At 35.0% G+C, this 21,066-nt stretch overlaps 1 long non-coding RNA gene across 1 annotated transcript; it reads right to left on the bottom strand.

Annotated features, from left to right (window-relative positions):
- Positions 1 to 1,890: 1,890 nt before the first annotated feature.
- On the bottom strand, positions 1,891 to 9,486 carry LOC113506542. Its single transcript, XR_003401737.1, has 3 exons — positions 9,136 to 9,486; positions 6,518 to 6,577; positions 1,891 to 2,573 (listed from the first exon to the last, which is right to left on the bottom strand). It is a non-coding gene; the product is annotated as an uncharacterized LOC113506542 (long non-coding RNA).
- Between the last annotated feature and the right edge of the window lie 11,580 nt (positions 9,487 to 21,066).

Below are 21,066 nucleotides of genomic sequence, written 5' to 3'. Positions count from 1 at the left end.
GCGGCCTAAACAAAAAAGAAACAATTTTAGTAGTATTTATTGTAAATTTTAACTGCTGCGGCAAACGTAGTGTAGGACGTCCTCAGGCACGGTGGAGTTATGAGTTGCGCAAGACGGCTGGCAGGAGCTGGATGCGAGAAGCCGAAAATCGATCTCAGTGGCGTGCACTTGGAGAGGCCTATGTCCAGCAGTGGACTGCGATAGGCTGATGATGATGATGATGACAAGCCTTTGTGTGAACCACGAATTCTTGTCCGATGGTTGTCCTGTGCAAGCAACTACAAATAAAGTTTGTAAACATCTCGCGACACCAACTCCTTACAGAGTCATTTTTAAACAAAAAAGAAACAATTTTAGTAGGATTTATTGTAAATTTTAACTGCTCCGTTAATTATCATGAGATTGTTTGAGGCGACAACCCTGTTCCCTATTAAAACAAAACTTCACGGTGCCGCTATTTGCACAGCATAAATAATTACAGAGTACCTATAAACCCTTTATTTTGCTTGTTTAATTACTTCGATGTTTAATAATATAACCGAGTGTCCCTCGGAGTTCGCCTTTATCGACTTGTCTTATAACTTTTATACTGTTACGACTTGTCGCGTAATATTCCGTTTTTTTTATGAACGTTTTTTTGTACCTACCTATTAATAATTTCTGGATGGCATTATTGGCGAATAATACGTTTGTATGATTATAAACCAGCGGTAACCAAATCGGTCTAGCTGTTTGACGACAATGTTTTGAGATATCATTCTGAAGAAAACTCACAATGTGTCACAAAAAACAAAGAAATTAAAAACTGCCTTGATATAAGTATATTGTGACAACTGTGCAGCCGCCCTTACATCTTCATTACCGTTGTAATTTGCAGGGGTAAAAAACATTCGTGCGGCACAGAAATGAAAATAAAATATTTTGTTAAAAATATAATTATATTTGTTTTTTTTCCTTTGAGTTGCAAATACATGCGTAATGACGTGCAGGGACTTTTGATATTGATTGTAATTTGTTTGATGATATACATATTTTAATGAACTTGTCTAGTGTTAACATGTACTGTTACGAGCCAAATCAAAATACTCCGATAATGATCGTCAATTCATATAGAATATTTTTTTTTTGTACATTTTTTTCATATTAGAAGAATATGTTACGGCATCAGTAATGGAATAAAGCTTACCACAAACTATGTATATTAATGACAAAAAAGTCACGTTTCCATGCATTCTCCAACTCGATTCAAATATAATACTGTTCTCGGTTAAACCATTATTATTACCAGTTCACCAGTACTGTAAGACCAATATTAAAAGATATTGACATTATGCAAATAAGACGCTCACGTCTAGACCACACTCAGCACTTTTAGTGTGAGGCGCATAAACCTCTTTAAAGAATTCCTTTTTTTTCAAGTCGGTTCGTAACAAGAGCTTTAAATGGGGCCGTATGTTACACTTGTACTGCCAGTGGCGGGCACGTAAGAAATATGTACAGAAGGTTAGAACTGATCATAATTAATTTAATTTTTTTATTGGAAATAAATCATTGAAAGTAGAATTAGTACTTCTTTGATAATTTCTAGCTTATGGTGTGTCAAATGTATGTATAATGCTTTTGTTAATTGTTGAATACAAAAATAAACATTCAAAAAGGAGATTGCATGTATGCAATACACAAATATTAATTTAAAAATATACTTTTATCTTTCGAAAAATAAAACTAGAAGCAAGAGCATAAAAATAAGCCTTCTTTATTTCACTCTTGAGTGACGGGAAATAAAGACTGCAATGGTGCATAAAATAAGGATGAGCGGCCGTCCTGCCAAGCCACTAGTTTCCTTAGACTTTACGAGTTAAGTGTAATAAAACGGCATTCTTTTAGGGCTCGTAACCAGACCCTAATATATTCGTAATAACCGGCCGCAGCCCGCGTTTTATTCACCGTGTCTAGTTTCAATTTGATGCTAGTTTGCCCTCATATTGCTGAAGATTCAGGCTTCGATATAACCCACGTTCTATAAATTGGTAACGTGAAAATTGCGTATAGGTATACGTTTTTGTTTTTCAGAGCACATTCCAAAATAATGTTCCTAAAAGTTGTTTGTTGACTTGCACTGAATATTTTTTCTAAGATACACTCTAACAGTCTTTTGGTTCAAAAAATACAAACACCATAATACACACATAAACAACATTTTGAGAGAAAATTTCTGTACACCCACATTACTCAGAGAGCCCTTTAAGCACATCATTCTCAACGTGTAAAAAATAGCCATACTTAGCGTACGCTCCATACTGTGACGTCACACAAAGGATAAGACTTCAATGGCGGACCACGCCGGCCGCTTTGCATACTCAATTAAATGAAAGTCGAGTTTTTACAACTGGCCAGTTTTGATTGTACCATGCAAAGGACAGACGTTCATTTGTTTTTGTGAGTATCAGTTCATCCCGCGAACGATGAATTTCTTTGAATAAATATTTCGTAATCTTCTTGTAAAACGTTTTTGTTGTATTTGTAGTTAACTTTTAATTTCAGTTATGTTAGCCATTGTAGGTTTCAAAGATCTGAAAACAATAAAAAAGGTTTCAAGGAATATAATATATCTATTATCATAAGGTTGTTATAGAATTAGAAACGGTCACCACGCCAAATCCACTAAGCGCAATATGTCACGGGTTCAATCTACGAATGCTTATCCTGAGTATGGGTGTCTTTCTGCAAACATCCAAGTCACATACTTGAATGTTTGCGAAAGCTCCCGAGATACAAGGATTAAATTCCTTAATACCGGAGTGGTTTTCTTTCTTTTCATATCAATATGGACAATAATAAATTAAGAAGAATTACCTTGCATAACATTAAATTCAACTAAAGTTACCTAGGCTAACATAATCCTAAATTGTTACCTACAAGAAAAATCCAAGAAAAAAAATGTCTAGACTGAAACTCATACGCTTTTAAAATATGCCTCTTTACCTGTACAGCTTCTTAAAGGTAATTTTTAACTGTAAAGGCAATTAAGTAATGTCTTACAACATCTTTATTCAAAGACAGCCCTTTAGCCCTTTCAGAACAGTAAGAAGGTTAGTCAAAAAACCTCTCTCTATTTGTAAATATATGAGTTGAATATAAGAAAATGTTATGTTATTTCTGTGCTATCATTTTTATTCTTCGTAAAGATGTTTTTTACACTGTTATAATGAAAATTACGTTTTGCAATGTGTAATGTTGAAGTCTACGAGTTACAATAAACATGCAAGATATTAAATAAGCTTGTGTTTAATTCGTCCTATTCAGAATTCAACATGCACGAAAATAATTTAACAAAAACCCTTATACTCAAACCAGATTCAGACACTTTTTTTTCAGATAATACAATCCATATGTAACCTTAAAGACATACAAAACTTTCAAACTAGTATTATTACATAATGTAATATAGCATCTTATAGCACTCAACCCATTAACCATAACAGGACAATAAAAACGACACACACTTCTTTTGGGCACGGTTTGTAGGCAACACGTTGCGTCTTTATCCAGTTTTAGTATGAAGCTGTCAGTCCTATCCACCACACTCATTAAGGGACAGTAAGCGTTGCTCCGCACCTGCCACATTAAGGAGGCGACACGCTTTCTTATAATAACACCCAGATAAATGCAGGTCTTCAAAATTGTACTTGAACAATCTATAAACAAAACCTTCGATATTTTTAAATAGTCCTCTATCCAAGTCAAAGGCTTAGAGATTAGTATCACCCTTTAAGCCGTACATCACGTGTGTAAGCCAGGTCCCCGCGAGTGACTGCTCGCCCGCACCAGCTGTCACCACGACGTGCTCCCCGCGATCTATCATCCAGACAGTTATTGCTTGCTTTGTGATTAAATTCCTGTTACTACCGCCGAGACTCACTTATATTCTACTAGTTGTCAAGTCAATGTTCACTCAGGTTAGGTTATTCATTTTGATATGTGAACCGCTTTGCCGGTGTTCTGGTCGCTGTGTTCCTATTGGTCTTAGCGTGATATTGTCCTTTGGGGTTCTTTGAAAATCGACTTTCAAAGTTGAAAATAATATCTCAATTCGAAGAAGTCAAAACTTTTTAGTTTGATAATGCTTTAATACAATGAATCTGTATATTTTCCTTTCATTTATCTCTGAACAAATATCACAAGTCAACAAGTCGTTTTCATTAAATTCTGACTGATTTGAAATTATCACGTGACTTTTAAAGAATTAAAATCTCTTATCGCGACCTGCTAACACTTTCACGTCGTGGATCAAGTAGATAATAATTATTTGTGTGTGATTAAATTCCTGTGACACCACACAATGGGGCCTCGTTAATTACTGGCTTACGACTGATCCTGATTTGATCATTGTGTTGAAACAGTTTTGGAAACCCGGATGTTTAGTCCCGCTGTGTGGTTGAGCCATTATGCCCATATTAGGAGCTCTTGTTCAGATAAGAACGTGGAAAACTACATTTGAAGAAAAACTGTCAAGTACGAGTCGGACTCTCGTTAATGAGGGTTACATAAAAATAAGCTAAAGGTAAAATTTGTTCGACTAAAATGTTCGTCTCTTCATAAAAAGATGAGAAAAAAGACGATTATTTTTTGAACATTCTACAATTTTTCTTAAGTTTTCAATTTATTACAGTTATGTGCAGCATTAACGTACAAAAATGCACCAAACATAACGAAGGTTTTGTGTCAAAGCAGTTGCAATAACACATTTACAATTTAATTAGTACGTGTGTACAATACAAAGCTATTAAGTGCAGCAATTAATACAATCTGGTTTTATCATTATGGAACTAAAATCCGCTTTAGCGCGAAGGTTTAGGTAGTTTGCTATCTAATAGAATTAGCCGAAAACCACTCGGATTAACATTCAAAACATAACACTGAAATTTGATGCTCGATTTAAATTAAATGGCGCAGAAAATATGTTTGTACACTGTGTACTGATTTCTGTAGTGTGATGCTTAGGTAATTGTGTAGGAATATCGATAGGGACTTAATGGCTGTAGGTCAATCTCTAGTAGTTAGTGTTAGCTTTGATTTTAAGGTTAAAACCTGGTGCAGTATAAAATCATAATTATTATATTTTGTATCGAGATAGACAAAACTTCAGTGTGGCTGACCTTACTCCCTCCCTACTTAATATCACAAAAATGGCATAAAACATTAGATCGAACTTCGGATAAAATATTACAATTAAATTATAAAACAGAAGTCAAAATTCCACATAATTGTTTTAAATATATAAAACAACCATTTTAATTGTGTGATTCAGCATCTAACATTGGCTATACAGCGCCACCTATTATCAACAGCTATTAAACTCCACGTTATCATACGCGGTACCTGTCGCGGCTTATATACATCACGCTGACAGTTATTGCTTGTCGTCGTGATTACATTCTGGCCCTCAACCACAATGGGCCCGTTAATTACTGGTCCACACTTGATATCGATTCGCTTAGCGATACGAAGGGTAAACGTTTTAGATGGGTAAGGCTTGCCTTAAGTGTTTTAAGTGAATTTTATTGATGTGAATTATGTATTGTATAGCAGGTTTAGTTTTAGTATTTTATTGTTTTTTTATTATAAAACAGAGTGCTTGTATTACTGCTGTAATATACTAGTAATTTTAAGTGTAATGCCATTTAATTTTTCTTTATTATACTATAATAATATAGTACATGTAAAAGTGTTTCAGGGAAACCCACTAGTATCAGTTTTGTATGAATTACGTTTACATAATTAGTAATTATGTTATTAGATAAGAAATGAATGGCCCTTCCATAAAATCAAAATCAAAAAGTTTTATTTCAAGTTTGTCGTTTTCAGGCTCTTTTAAAACGTTACAATAGGCTCTAGTAGTTGTTTATTATATTTCATACTAGATGTTGCCCGCGGCTTTGTCCGCGTATTAAGAAGATATAAGTTAGGATTTTTTTAACGAAAGCCCTCGAAGATGAATATTTTTCCCTCTTTTAGCACATTTTCTATTGTATCTTCGCTCCAGTCGCAGCGAGATGCTTTATAGCATAAAACCTTCCACGATGAATGGTCTATTCAACACAAAAATATTTTTTTCAATTTGAACCAGTAGTTCCTGAGATTAGCGCATTCAAACAAACAAACAAACTCTCCAGCTTTATATATTAGTACAGATTAACAACGGCATAATGATATTGAACCGAATTCTTCTTCTTGGCTATGCAATTGATCTTCATGTTGCGCCATCATTAGTAAAAAAATAATCTATGTAGTTTACATTAAAAAAATACAAATTCAATTCCAAATACCTTATTTTTTCATAACCGATAGACTGGCATCCGTAATATAATAACTTGAATCGTATATTAATCACGGAGCCAGTTTATTACTCAGATTAATCCTTGCTAGGTGACGCGATGACGTAATGAAATTCCGATGTGACGCGGTGTGACGCTGCGCTCGCGTCTATGCGCCTTATTAATTTTGTTTTAATTACCCATTGTTTGATGTAAGATGGTTTATGATGAAGCGTACTGTGGTTTCCGATGATTTATTGCTGAAATGAAATATTTGTTGTTAGAATCAGTCTTGTCTTATCTATAGGTACCTTTTGTGTTCAGTACCTAAGGTGAAGAAGAGTACAACCAAGCCCACACTGGCTTTCCGTCAGTGGGTAATCTATATCTATACTAATATATAAAGCTGAAGAGTTTGTTTGATTGTTTGTTTGTTCGTTTGAACGCGCTAATCTCAGAAACTATTGGTCCAAATTGACCAAATTCTTTTTGTGTTGAATAGATCATTCACCGAGGAAAGCTTTAGGCTATAAATCATCACGCTATGACTAATAGGAGCGAAGATACAATGGAAAATGTGAAAAAAAACAGGCAGGTATATATAATAACTTATATCTTCTACCCACGGGGACGAAGTCGCGGGCAACATCTAGTTTCTCATGTATTGTATTTTGCAAAAATTGTGTGCAATTTTTTTGCTACTATATCAGAAAGTAACATATTAAGCGCCTGTTTCACAATTGAGATAAATTGAAAAATTTAACATTATTTTTATGAAAAAATCTGACCGATAATTTAAAGGGAACTTATGTGGCGATATCGAAAAAGGCCCTTAAACAACGGAATTCTTAAAGGTGACTTAAAAAAAAAACAAATCAACGGTTAGTTTTTCTCTAAGAAATTGTTACACAGCGAGTCTGACTTCTGACTAAATTTTTGTTCTTTTGTCTCCTATAAAGGTGTTGAATTGAGTAATATACAGGAGTAATATCCCTGTAAAAGATTAGGCCACCAGGTCGGTTGTTTGGCAACGAGGTTAACTGCCCGACTTTACTACTTCATACCGTAAGTAACTAAGTATTTAGACGCGGATTTTTTCAACAATATCCGTTAAATATTATTATTCCTTTGCATAAAAACTGTAATAAATAAAACAAAAGAAAAAAATGTTTACTGAATAAATGAATGAACCTTACCACAGAGACGTCCTTATATAAACGAGTTAAATCGGAGTTAATTAATGGAACTTCCGTCACTGAATACATCCTACGTCATTTCCTGTAAATAAAACATTTTTTGCCCCCATGCCGCGTTGAATACACACACGTTACATAACTTGTTTACAGTGAAATTACAAGTACCCATTATTTTGTTCACTTAAATTGTATTTATTAATAATAATAATTCCAATTGATTGCTTGAAGAGGCGAGGCGAACGAATTTGCTTAACAAGAACAGAAACAGTTGAAACAAATGAAGCCACAGCACTTTTGTACATCACATGTATAAACATAAATATAATATTAAAACATATCTAAAAGTAAAACAAGTATTTCAAAGCACTCTTGATTATCCTTTGTTTGGAAGTAGATCCTGCGTACGAAGTTTATAAGAGCTATGCGGGCTGGCTACTACAAATAAAGTGTCGCTCTATGTGGCTCGGTACCTACGTGCTGCGTTTGATATGCATATTCTACTTGTTTAATGCACTGGAACTTACTACTAGACTAAAATTGTTACGTGTTTTGTTAGAAGAGGGCTTTGATTACAACGAAATTTAAAAACATGTTATTTTTTGTTAATTCAACTTGTCAGTCATATATAGGAACAAAATGTCTGCTTATTTGCAGTTGTAATTAGTTTTGCTAGCTGTCGGTATTTAACCTACAATTCAGTTACTCAACAATGTGCCTTCACTTTGTAGCTAGTGTCTGAAAACTGTGATAAAATATATTCACCAGTAAACATTTAATTATAAAAGCGATGATCAAGTAAATTACTAGTCGAGTATTAAGTGAGTAGTGCTTGTACTAAACGAAGCTCGGCCCGCATGCGCCAGTGTGTAAGTAACAGGAACACGCTTTGCGTTTTGAAAGCTCTTCAAAGATTCCTCCACTTATAAAATAAATGTGATATTTTCTACATACGGTTCCAAGAGTAGAATGTCTTTCATGAACCAAAAAGGTTTTATTCATTGCTATACTCGTACAAAGGTCAACATCAGTGCATTCAATTTTAAAACATACAAGCCTATTAGCGAATTGCCTTTTGACTTTTTAAGATAACTTCATGCTCGTCAATCAAAAGCTTGTGTATAAAATATATTTGGTTATTTATATTCTCAATTAAGTGCTCAGGGCTTGTTTAGCGTCTAAATAAAACAATATTAAGTGGATCCGGTGTAGTCATATCCAATTGGTTCACTTTAGATTGATTTTGGTTGAGTAGTATTTAACCGGGTTTAGAGTGCTGTGACCCTAAGGTAACAGTAAATGCAACTGGACAGCAAGATGCTTAAAATTCAAATCCTTATGTGTTTTATACTGAAGTGCTTAGTATAACACAGCAGCCAAATTGTTGCATACATTTTATGTCAGTTGGCGTTTTGAGTTGCTGCATCTCCAGAAAAAATAGTATTCATAGTTAACGAATGCTATCTTCTGGGTTGCATAATCATTTGTGTGCTCGACGAATGCTTGTTCTGACACTGAGTGTCTTTGTGTTTTGGACTTGCATGCTTCTAAAACCACCCGCGATACAAGAATTAAATTCCCTAGTGCAAAAGCCACATAAAGGAAAACTGGTCATTTTCTCTTACCTAATAGTTTGTTTTAAATGTAACCCTTACATTGTCATTGAAAAACCAAACACGTTTCCTTTAAAAAGTATGAAAAGAACAGACAATGTAGGTACAGAGAGATACGTGCAGTCGCTTTACACAACTAACTCTTTCTAACAAACTCCACTTAAAACTTGCGCTACGTACGCAAAATAACTTATAACAGAATTGAATGTTCCCACATTATGACGCAGTAACCATTTCCTTGAAACCGAGATACGTTAAAATGTAGTAAAACCTGCAACTTTGTCGCTAGGCAACCGAGACTCACTGATGCGTGGAAACATGGTGAAAATTTCAGGTTAAATACGCATGTATTTATAATTTTATTTCAAAAAACGCTGTTCATGGTATTAATAACTCAATGTTTTTTAACAGTTTTAAAACCATTTTAATTGCATTAAACAAGGTTTATCAAACAATTAAGTAGGTGTTTTTATTGCTAACTAGCTTTTGCCCGCGACTTCGTTCGCGTGGAACAGTGATTTCCGGCAGATTTTTGGTTTTACTCACATAGTTCCCGATCTCGCGGGATTTTTGAGAAGCAACCAAGCTTAAAACTAAATAATTTAAAACGAACTTAGAATTACAGTTTTACTAAACAAAATAACTAAGTACTAATATTCGAGATCAAACCTACATCAAACAACGGAACCAATTTAGAATTTACGAAACAGGACCAATCCACATAAACGACCATACAACCGACAATACAATTTTACCACGACGGTACCGAAGCGCTCGGCCGATACCCAACCAAATGCGTGTAACGAAACCATAGCGCGATCTATTTCGATCCCAACGCCATCTATCGACCATAGTGACAACTCGGATTATTTATCTATACTCCGTTCGGGCATTTTCTTTGTACTAAAAGTAGTATTATATTTTTTATACGTTATTTTATTATTTTTTTCATACCTTTTTACTATTTATTTACTTTTTTCCGATGAATTAAAACAACATGAACCGAACTCGTGTAACGATCGACACCATTGCGCGTAGTACTAATAGAATTATCTATACTCCGTTAGAGCATTTTCTTTGTAGTAAAACTTTTATTATATTAATATTATTTTTTACACCTTTTTACTGTTTATTTACATTTTTCTGATGGATTTTCCGATGAATTAAAACAATAACATGAACCGAACACGTGTAATGACACCATTGCGCGATTAACGCCATCTATCTACGGAGCATAGGAACAGCTCGACATTTGACCAATAGATGGCACTATTATATAGTATGTCCGTAATTTTATTTTTTATTTTTATTTTTTGTAATAAAAACTATCCTATGTCCTTTCTCAAGTTTCAAACTATGTCTGTACCAAATTTCACACAAATCGGTTCAGTAGTTTAGGCGTGAAGAAAAGACAGACAGACAGACAGAAAGACAGACAGACAGACAGACAGAGTTACTTTCGCATTTATAATATTAGTTTGGATGGAAGCCTGTATTTTAAAGTTCGTTATCAACATAAAGGCTGTTTGGATATAAAGCTAATTTTTACATTTAATATTTTATTTGTGTTAGTATTGTTTGACAATCCAATTAGTTTAGCTGGTGGAGTCCCTCGTGGACAGAAAACATATTACTCTGTTTGATCATTCAATCTAGGCTAGCTTGAATCGTGCGTGCGCATAAAATAGCATTGGAAGGCTAAAAATTTAAGAGGGAGATTTGAATTAACTCTATGAAGGATACGTTTTAAAAGTTATGAGTAATAATAATGATTGAATTAATATATTTCAATGGTTTTATTGTGTAGTGCAACTGGCAATAAAACCATTGAAATAAATTTCCTATCCTTATCAAAATTTAAAATATACTTGATATTAGTTTACACACACCATCATTTTTCATGAAAATTAACATCAACTATTTGTACATAATCTCTCTCGCGACTGTACACGCAATAAAAAAAAGAAAAACGAAATACCTAGTACCACGATAGCTTTTTAAAGAAGACATCTATCACCACTATGCAAAGCTACTAAAACTAAATGAAACATTTCCACAGGACGTCGCCGTAACCATCTGGACGATACGTTAAAACGCAGTAAACTCTACTTTGTCTCTTGCTAAGTAATGCCGCTCTTTTCACTACGTGTTGCTTTAATCTGATTCAGCGTCTTCCGAGAGCTTCCCCTTAAATGTTTTGACTTCGGGAATGCTTATCTTGCTTCTGATTCTGCGAGCGATAGCGGTGTACTGTAGTTGGTATTGCTTTGATTCTACTTGGCTCTTTATATGTTGGTTTACCGTCTTTATGGATGCTTGGAGTAGTTTCTAGAAGGTTCTTAACGTAAATTTTCTTAATATTAAATTGACTCATAAAGTGGTTTTTAAGTGACTTGTTTCGCAACGTTTAAATGTTGTAGTTAGAGGTTTTGTAACACGGTATCTCTGTCTTTAGTTTGTTACTATTAGTATCTATGGAAATTTGAACTTTCCTGGGAATTATTATCCATGACATTGATATTGCGACTACGAAACTATGTGAGTGTTTTTGAATGTTACCTACGAGTATGTTACCTGTGTACTTCCAAATGTTTGGACCAATTTCAATAAAATTTTGTTTTTTTTTAGATAGTTAGGTAACACTTTGAATTGCTACTTTTATTCAGATTTTTTTAAAAGATCGTTATGAGGTTTTAAGCAGCAGGTAGTAACGTCATAAGTGAAAAATTATCTCGAACACAGATCAATTATACAATGTTATCATCAACAATTTCTTGGCCATGTTTCGACTATCTAAAACTCCCATACCCATGTGTATCCTCCAGATAAATATGTATGTCTCCATCAATCGCATCGGCAGTGAGGTCGACGCCGGCGACGCTACAGGACGCGATGAATCGGCCATTTTGTAACAGTGCTTTATACTTTATTAAGGCGGACAAATGGATTGCTAGCATTGATTCTATGCCGTGTGTGTGTTGTGTCAACTTGTACGAAGATACGTAGTATATGTAGGTTTATAGGCAGTAGTAGGATGTGTATGAAACAGACTGTTTTATTTCTAACGACTGCGACGTGGGTTAGGACGAACAAGAGGCATGTTTTAGATTATGCTATCCAAAGAAGCCTTTAATGAGCAGACACTCATATTAAATGCTTTAAAATCAAGGTTATCAAAGAAAAAAGAGACATTTCTGTTGTTTCGGATTGGTCTCGGGTATTTTTTCGAATATTTTGTAACAAGCTGTTTAACAGCATGGATTCGAAAATAGAATTCCAATACGAACTTGCATGTTTTGAAATCATGGAAAATGCACTGCGAAATTGTAGAAAACAATTTTTTATTCAACCTAGATTTTTTTCAGCCAATTAAATGAACTGTACTGAAGTTCAGTATATAACGAGGCTGTAGGTATATATATAACATTAAAGTTACAGAGCTCAGCTCGAAACTTAATAACGAAATTTCACATAATGTAAGTGACTTATGAAAGCACGTAGGATTTATATCACGTAGAAGTGGGTCTGAATAAATGATGGCCTGTTTGTTGACTTCAGGTCCCTCAGGGTCCCAAACGGTTTGTCTGTAAATTACATTTTGTTTGTCTGACTTTAGGTGCTGCGTTTAGTCTTAGGATTTAAAAGAAAAATATTTTTCTGACGTTACTTTTTACACCCACGTCAAAAGTGACAGCAATTTAGTATCGCTTTCTCTAAATCGAAAAACATAGTTTTTGCACGTATATTGTGAAAATTGTATCTTTTAAATCATAACTTTCGATTTTGTTTTACTAACTTAACCATTTTCTTGTAAGAAAGTTTCCAAAGCGGAAGCTTAGACAACTTCCCAGCAAGACAAATACAACGGAAGCATTCTTCACCCGCTGTATAAAGGGATCTCTAACCAAGTTAAATACACGAAAACTTCCCATCAATGGCAGGCCAGTGGCAATGAGCTGTGAACTCTCTCCGCCCGATCGTGGCTTGTTTTTATCCCCTGAGCTATCAGGCAAGACTGCAATTCTTTACGTCTGATTTTATACTTCATTAAACTTGTAAACGCCAAGTTTTTGGGTGTGTATGTTTGTTTATTTATTCATAGTCTTGTTTGTTTTCAGTTGTTTCACCTGATGCAAAGATTTTATTAGAAGGCAGCTTATATTTAATTATTCGGCTCTATTGTTCATAAGACAGAATTACACCTGGATATTCTGTCTTTGTTAAACATTGTTCCCAAATAACGATTATACAAAGATTTTCAAAATGGAAGAACAGAATTTTCATTCAAAATAAAATCCTTACATTAGAATATTGTAATTCCAGTACATAAATCTCTCTAGTCTCCGAGCTGTACTATATCAACTAACGTTAATAGGAGACTCAATATGTTTGCCAAATGCGTTGGTATTGATTAAATACAATTAATAATAAACAGGCATGTTAGCGACTTGATGGTGTGTGATAATCCCGATATTAATTATATAAGATATTTGTTTAGGAGTGTTGATGTTTGCTAACATTTGAGTACGTATCGACTACGTTCGCCAAGTGACTCCCAACTGTCGATTTAATTTAAGTTACTTTAGAAAACGCTTTAAAAGTATACTTTGAAGACTCGTCAACTGCATTAACGAAATTACTTGCTAAACTTAGTTTTCTTTAAAGCACAGGAAAATGTATCCCTTTCCTAAAAAGGCAGCAAAGAATGACATTTCATTTCAAAATCGAGTCGTCCAAAGTTGATCCTTGAAATTTTGGCAAAGCGTTCGTAAAACACAATATTGAGCCGCAAAAACGATGAAACGCAAAAGTTGCCCCATAGCAGGGAAGCCAAATGACGCGTGAGCCGCGCTCCTTGATCGCCCACTAAACGATGACGTATGAAGTTTTTTAGCGCCCACTGTTCCAACGAGGTGACTCCAATACCAAATAGTTTCCAAAACTTTGTGAACGACCATCGCTTTAGTTCGTTCGTTGTGTTTCTTGCTTTTCAACTGTCGACAGGTGTTTAAATTTCATCTAATTTAGTTTTCTTGTTACACGATCGTGTTCCGATATTCTCGGAAACTGTTTAGTTTGCTCCGGGTCCGGTAGCGAGTTTTGAAGGCCAGAATTAAACATGGAATCGGGATTAAGTTTGAACAAGAGATCCTCCTAAATTCAAATACATTTATACCTGTATCGTTTACAACGTAGCTTTAACATGAGTTTTAGTTAAATTGACTTTGAGATCTCAAGCGGGATAGTGACAAATAAATGTGATCCCGATTTTGGGGAATATAGGAAATACTGAAATGTGTGTCGAAAATAAATATTTCGGCTATTCCCTCAACTGGAAGTTAGTCGTAACGACGCGACGTGTAATTGTAACGATGTCTTTGAATCGAAATTTTCACTTGGTTTAATAGAAAAAATGACGTCAGCACATTTACGCAGGGTCGTCTGTTCCTCACGTAATGCGATTTCGAGACACCGAGCCGTCAATCGATTTGATTCGTGATGCGGCGTTTTCGAATAATCGATGGTAGAAAAAAGGATCCTTGACTACCGTCATATTCGTCGTTACGCTTTTAGGGGTGCTGTAACGAGTGCGTATTATGTAAGCGTATTTTTTATGACTTCTTATGTGGTTTGATATCTTTAATTCTACCTTGTTCCTCACATTACATTCGATCAATTTATCTGATACGCTGATGCTCTTTGTAATATTATGCCGGGGTATCTACAAAATATTTTATCCAGTATTGCCTTATTTTTGGAACATGTTTTGTTTAATGTATATTTGTGAGGATAAATTTACTAACTCATTTGACGGGTCTAAAAACGATAAACACCAGCTTGTAAAAATGACCATAAAGATTTAATACCTAGGATATTCTGTAACAGTTACACAGAAGCTCTTTTATTCGAGGGCTATGTTAGTCTAATTCTTCCAAAATTTGCATATAAATTACAAACTGCACACTAGAACCGATGTTAAAAAATCTGCTGTTAAATAAACTTGACTTTATTGGTGAACAAAATAATCTATGCATGAGTTCTTTGATATTTACCAGCATAGCAACCGATTATTTTAGGATGGCTATGAATTTAATTTTTTTGCCTGGTGAAATTAAAAGCGCGTGCAATTTGGAGGTCAGTACATTTTTATAGCGGAAAAGTAGAGCTAATGTATCTAGATAAATGTGGAAGTAATTATGTCCCTCTGGCTTCTGTCTACGGCTAAATCATTTAACCGATGGTAATGTTGGACATAAGGATAACTTTACATCCAAATACGAGCTAAAAGCATTTATTGTCACGAAAACTAACATAAAAAAATCGCTGACCAAAAGTATATATTTTATGTAATGTATTTTGTTTAACGATTCCGAGTAAGACAATCTTCTTATATGCACTACTAATTTAATGCGTTTGAATTAATGATGACATGATAATTAATTTGTAAATAATAATAATATAACTAATCTAGCTCGTGGCTAAGCTATAACCGCATAAGTGAATCGATCACAGGTTAAGCTATGCTTGATGCGGTTGGTCCGTAGATCGGTGACCAACTTTGTCATAACGAGTTCCTCCGTGTTTCGGAAGGAACGTTAAATTGTGGGTCCCGGCTGTTATTCCTACATCTTTGACAGTCGTTACAAGGTAGTCAGAAGCTTGAAAAGTCTGACAGCCAGTCTAACCAAGGAGTATCGTGTTGCCCAGGTTACTGGGTTGAGGAGGTCAGATAGGCAGTCGCTCCTTGTAAAACACTGGTACTTAGCTGAAACCGGTTGGACTGGTAGCCGACCCCAACATAGTTGGGAAAAGGCTAGGCCAATGATGAATAATATAACTAATTCCTACTGTCCACGTGACCATTCCAATTCCAATTACATTCCATTGATTACTCTCCGGCGGGCTGGTCCTACCCTCACTTGACTGAACAGATGTAAAGCGGTAATGGACTCGATCCCTGACCAATGAAACGTTATAGTGTGGTAAAGCCTTTCGAACGTTATTACCAGTAATTTACGTATAGCTTTGATAGACGTTTCTAACAGTTGGTTTGTGCAATAATTGCTTGCTTATATTCCATCCAATATTAGAGTTGTTTCGAGAATTTCATATTACCGTAATTACGTGTGGTTCTGCATTTAATGTTTACAGCTCTGTATTGTCGATTTGCTCTATTTTTATATTGCTGTGTTAAATAAAAGTGAGTATAAAAATACTTTCTGGATACATCTTTTTTATCGGTCTCATCCTGCAGTTTATTTGAATTGATCAAATAAATGTCGACATAGTAGTAAAGCGATGCCCGGAACTCTCTATATCTCAAAAATGAAGCAACTATTTCCACTTATAAAATGATCACTCGGTCCTATATAAACCTCGTCCTATCTACCTGGCCTGCTCTAAGCCTTCAAGTAATTTTAATCCGGGCAGATACCGCTGACCTTCCCCTATGCTTCCATAACCCATAACGTTGCCTAAAGCTATTACGTACCTGCCCTTTTCAATAGGTTTCTTTATCTCCGCCCTTGTTCGGGCTGTTATACCCGGTTACCCGGTTTTACGGTCCAGCCATTACTCAGTTAATAACTCATTGATCCCAGTTGAGTTATGGGAGAAGGAGACGCTTTGTAGAATATTTCCCATTATGTAAGAGCGGTACGGAATTAATTGCCGCAATTGTGTTTATTTAATTTATTGTTGTAAGTTAGTTGTTTTTTGAGGTTATTGGCGCCATTATGATATTGTCTAGACATATTGGATGTTTCCCTTTGTTTAGTGGGAAAGGAGGGTAATATATTATAGGGAAAACAAAAAGGCTTGTTGGTGCTTTTGAGAGTTTTGAGCTAAATATGAATATTGTATCTAAAACGATAAATTATAAGATACAAATATTTTCAGCTTGTAGTTTGGCAGTGTCAATAGTCTGTTATACGCGGATATCTATTGATATGTACATTTGTAACTCAATCATGTTACAAGGACGAAACAACCCGTCGCGGCGCAGGATATTTTTTATTCCAGAATGGGATCCATCTCCCGAGGGTAACCTATTCTCAATTTAACACGGGCAGAGGCTGCAAAAGGTTTTGTCGTTACAAAAATATTCTTCAACACTTTCTTGAAAAGTTTTTGTCACTTTCGGGGGAATGAACAGTTTAGATGCTTTTAGCTTTAGCCTGTCGGAATTTTATTAAGGGCACAGAAAAATTGCGTCTTTATTTTTCAGCATTTACACTGAGAGACTTCAAAAACAAAAGTTTTGCTTGGCGTGACATCAGCTATAATAGTATCATTTAAATTTAAAGAAGTTATGCTTGAATATTATTTCGAAGAATAATAAAATCAATCGGTAAAACACTTGCGTTTAATTTAAGTACAACGCTCCTAAAACTGAACACAAGAATTCCAGTAACATTTTAGTTCTATTATCCATGGAGATAGCGGTACAACTTGTAAATTAGGTTGGCTCGCAGTACTGAGCTGTCAAAAATAGTGGCGAGGCAGCGTCGGAATACTATATTCCCACGTTGAACCGCAAGAACCGGAATCTGAAATCCACTTGTGAAATATGGCAACAGCATGCTTCATATTTAGGTCATAGTTGGTTCCGCATCAGCGGGTCTGCTGTCATCGCGGGTTTGTTATGAACTTAGAATGATAAAAGGGGAAGCAACAGTGCGATACTTGTTTAATTATAGGTTTTGTTCAATAATTTTAGTCTAACTACAGACTATGACGGTGCCTAAACCTGTAGAAAAATCCATTTTAACATTTGTATCTTAATTGTATGAGAATATGTCTTCGCTTCGTGGCTTATCAACAGCAATATTATTCTTATACATTTGAGCAATACGATCGGATTTAACACTAATATTAATGTTTTGGCTATGGGTGTGGTCATCGCTTAGTACATTATACAGTGTCAGTAATTTACGAGCTAAAGACAAATCTCCGATTTGTCAAGTGTCTACAGCAGCTCAAGCCAACACCAAGCAATTTTTTATTTACCTCAGATCACATACATTTACGAGTATCCGCATCCCTAACTCCATCTCTCATTACAAACACATTTCCTGAACACCGTTTTAAATACACGAGTACCATGTCTCTTTATATCTGGCATACGTTGATATGGGCTTGTAAATAAACAGTTAATCCGCCGGCGGTTCGGCGAGGCGTACGAGCCGTTTGCGTGCGTCTGAACACGCCATTACGCTAGCTTGTAACAGGGAAACTGCTGTTTAGATATTAAGGTCTTATTTCAACTGGTCGTAAGTCTGCCTGTTCTGCTGAACTATTGCCGGATTAAATGTACGTTTTCTAGATACACTGAAGGACCATTTTACCCCTCAATGTGTAACCATGGCTATGTTTGAGGTTACAATCTTTAAGCAATAAAGTTCATTTTTGCAGTTATTTTTTACTTTTTCCAGAAAACAGTATAAATAAAATTGACTTTTTAAATGGTAAACAAACAGATGGATTAATTATAAAAACATGTGGGTACAAAGTCAGAATATGAAGCAATATAAATCCTCTTTTAGTTCCGAACTTTTTCAATTGATATGTTTAATTAAACGATATTTCACGGAGTTTTCTCGACATTCATTTGTTTTCACATTTCCGGAGCTGCTCGTAACCAAAAATGTTTAATTAAAGTCTCGTTTCGATGACATTGAAGTTAATGACTTTATTTATATGGGAATGTGAATGTTTCAGTACTTTTATTGATATTTTTGAGTAGTAATGGGATAAAGTAGGTATATGCTTATCTTAAATATTGATGCACAAGCCTTGAATTTATTCAAATGTTTAATTTCTTTTTATTGAATACAATTTTTCTGTTGTTTTTTTATGTTTGATTTTGAAGGCTTCTATTTTACTTAAATACCTTTTGATATAGCCATGCATTTCTTCAAAACTGTAGCTCTATGCTTATTTCCCATTCTGTGACAATTAATAAACTCATCGAAAAACCTTCGGATATCCCCTTACTTAGCTTTTAATCTATTTGATCTTTATCTCAAATATCCAAGCGAGCTCTTTCTGCGAGGAATCCAAACTTGATGAAACACAATCGTGTTTAACGAACAATACAAACTTGTAATCGCTTCACCGTTCTCCCGTTTCCTTTGAACTATTTCTTGTTTTCCAATTATGTTATAACATTACGACACTCTTACTATGAACTCCCAAAATTCAGACTGTTGCTGGTATTGAACAGAGACGCTGAAGCGAATTGTAGTGCGCTGTCTTACTTCCACAGTCGCCACAGTCCAGGCTTAAAAACTTGTGGTACAGGGATTCGAGTAAAATAAGAGTAAATAAGTTGATAGTAATTAGATCTTTGGAAGTACTGGCGTTAATGAGAAATGGTAATTAAACTTAGTTACAAAGTTTGTTAAAAGACATTAATAAAAGGCTTTGAAGCAGAAATGAATAATGTAGGCGGAGGTTAAGTAATGTTTAACCATTGATTATAATTTATTACTCTGTGCGTAGCCAAAGTAATTGACAAGAAAGTAGGTGTAAATTTGTTTTTTTTTTGTAATTTGTTGAATAATTCTGCTGACAGTCCATAATATTAGCGAATTTTTTTTTATTATTTCCACACCTCACAGATTTAACACACTACGTAATCCGTCGGTACGGTAACAGATAAATGTTATAGACACTGTCCTTAATCTCGCGTAATTCATTGTTGACAAGTTGCTCGTCTCGTCATTCAATGATTGCAAACAAGGTTATGAATAATTTCCGCTTTAACTCGATTCAATCGAAAGGTTAACTTGGTCTTACTAAGGTGAAGGTTCAAAAGCTGGAATTGACCGGTGACCTCGAGGTCAACCGAGGCTTGAAAGTAATAATAATCAGTAAACGAAGAGTCCAACTATTAAACAGAGTTCTTGGATTTGAGGACTATCGTTAAGGATTCCAAGAAAGTTTACATTTTGTCGAAGCCTTCATTGTGTCGGTACGTAAATCGTATTCTTTGGAATGAAAACAATCGCTCGAATTTCATGAAGGTTTCATTGTCAATATTTATTCGGCCGTGAATAGTATCATGTATACAAACATGCTTTGGAATGGAATTCTGGTACATAAAAAATGGGTGTTCGAAAAATATATTATGCAAAACATTACATAATACAAATATATTATATTATGTAATGTTTATTCGGGTAAAAATGAAATATTAGGTCTTGATTTTAGGGGCGGGATAGCCGAGATACCTAACTAGCTCCGGTAGACAAATTACTTTATTTTCTCATTCGTGAGTAACTGTTCGACTTGCTCGAATCGAAATGACATTGATTTTCACTTGTAATTTTTTCTAGTTCTTAGAAGTGTCGTTTGTCTAAGCAAGCAGGTTTAATATCGTCGAATTATTCTTCTACATCTACTTAAACCAAGATGACAAATTATTCATGCTACTTTTAAAATCCTCCATTTGCCATCCGGGCTTCCCAATAATCTATTTATTTGAACATCTGTCTGTCTACCCCTCGGGAAGTTATTAAGCTCAAGAAAAGGCGCTGGACGTAAATATGGCGTACAAAATGAAGTCTGACAGGCATTGTGTGGCGGCGTTATATTATGGTGTTCTTCTCGTTGTGTAGGCTTAAGTAATGCTCGTGGGACACAGATTATCGCGTGACGCCGGGTGAAGTAAGCTTGCTTGACGTAAGAAGAAAATCGGAGAATTTTGAATTTTCGAGCGTAAATGTCATCACGGAGATCATTGTCTTGTGAGGGTGGAACATGGTTTAAGAATATGATATACTCTTAAATTCACATAAAATGCCTCAGTTCCCGGCACAGGCATACAGACAGATTGAGTATCGAACCCTTTCAACACTTTTTGTCATTACTTTATATGATTATGATTTGATTACTACCTATTTCAAGAATATAATTTAGGTAAACAACGTATACCGGAGT

This window comes from Trichoplusia ni, chromosome 2 (assembly GCF_003590095.1).
Source record: "Trichoplusia ni isolate ovarian cell line Hi5 chromosome 2, tn1, whole genome shotgun sequence".
Classification (NCBI taxonomy): Eukaryota; Metazoa; Arthropoda; class Insecta; order Lepidoptera; family Noctuidae; genus Trichoplusia; species Trichoplusia ni.
This window is presented reverse-complemented; position numbering and strand designations above follow the sequence as displayed.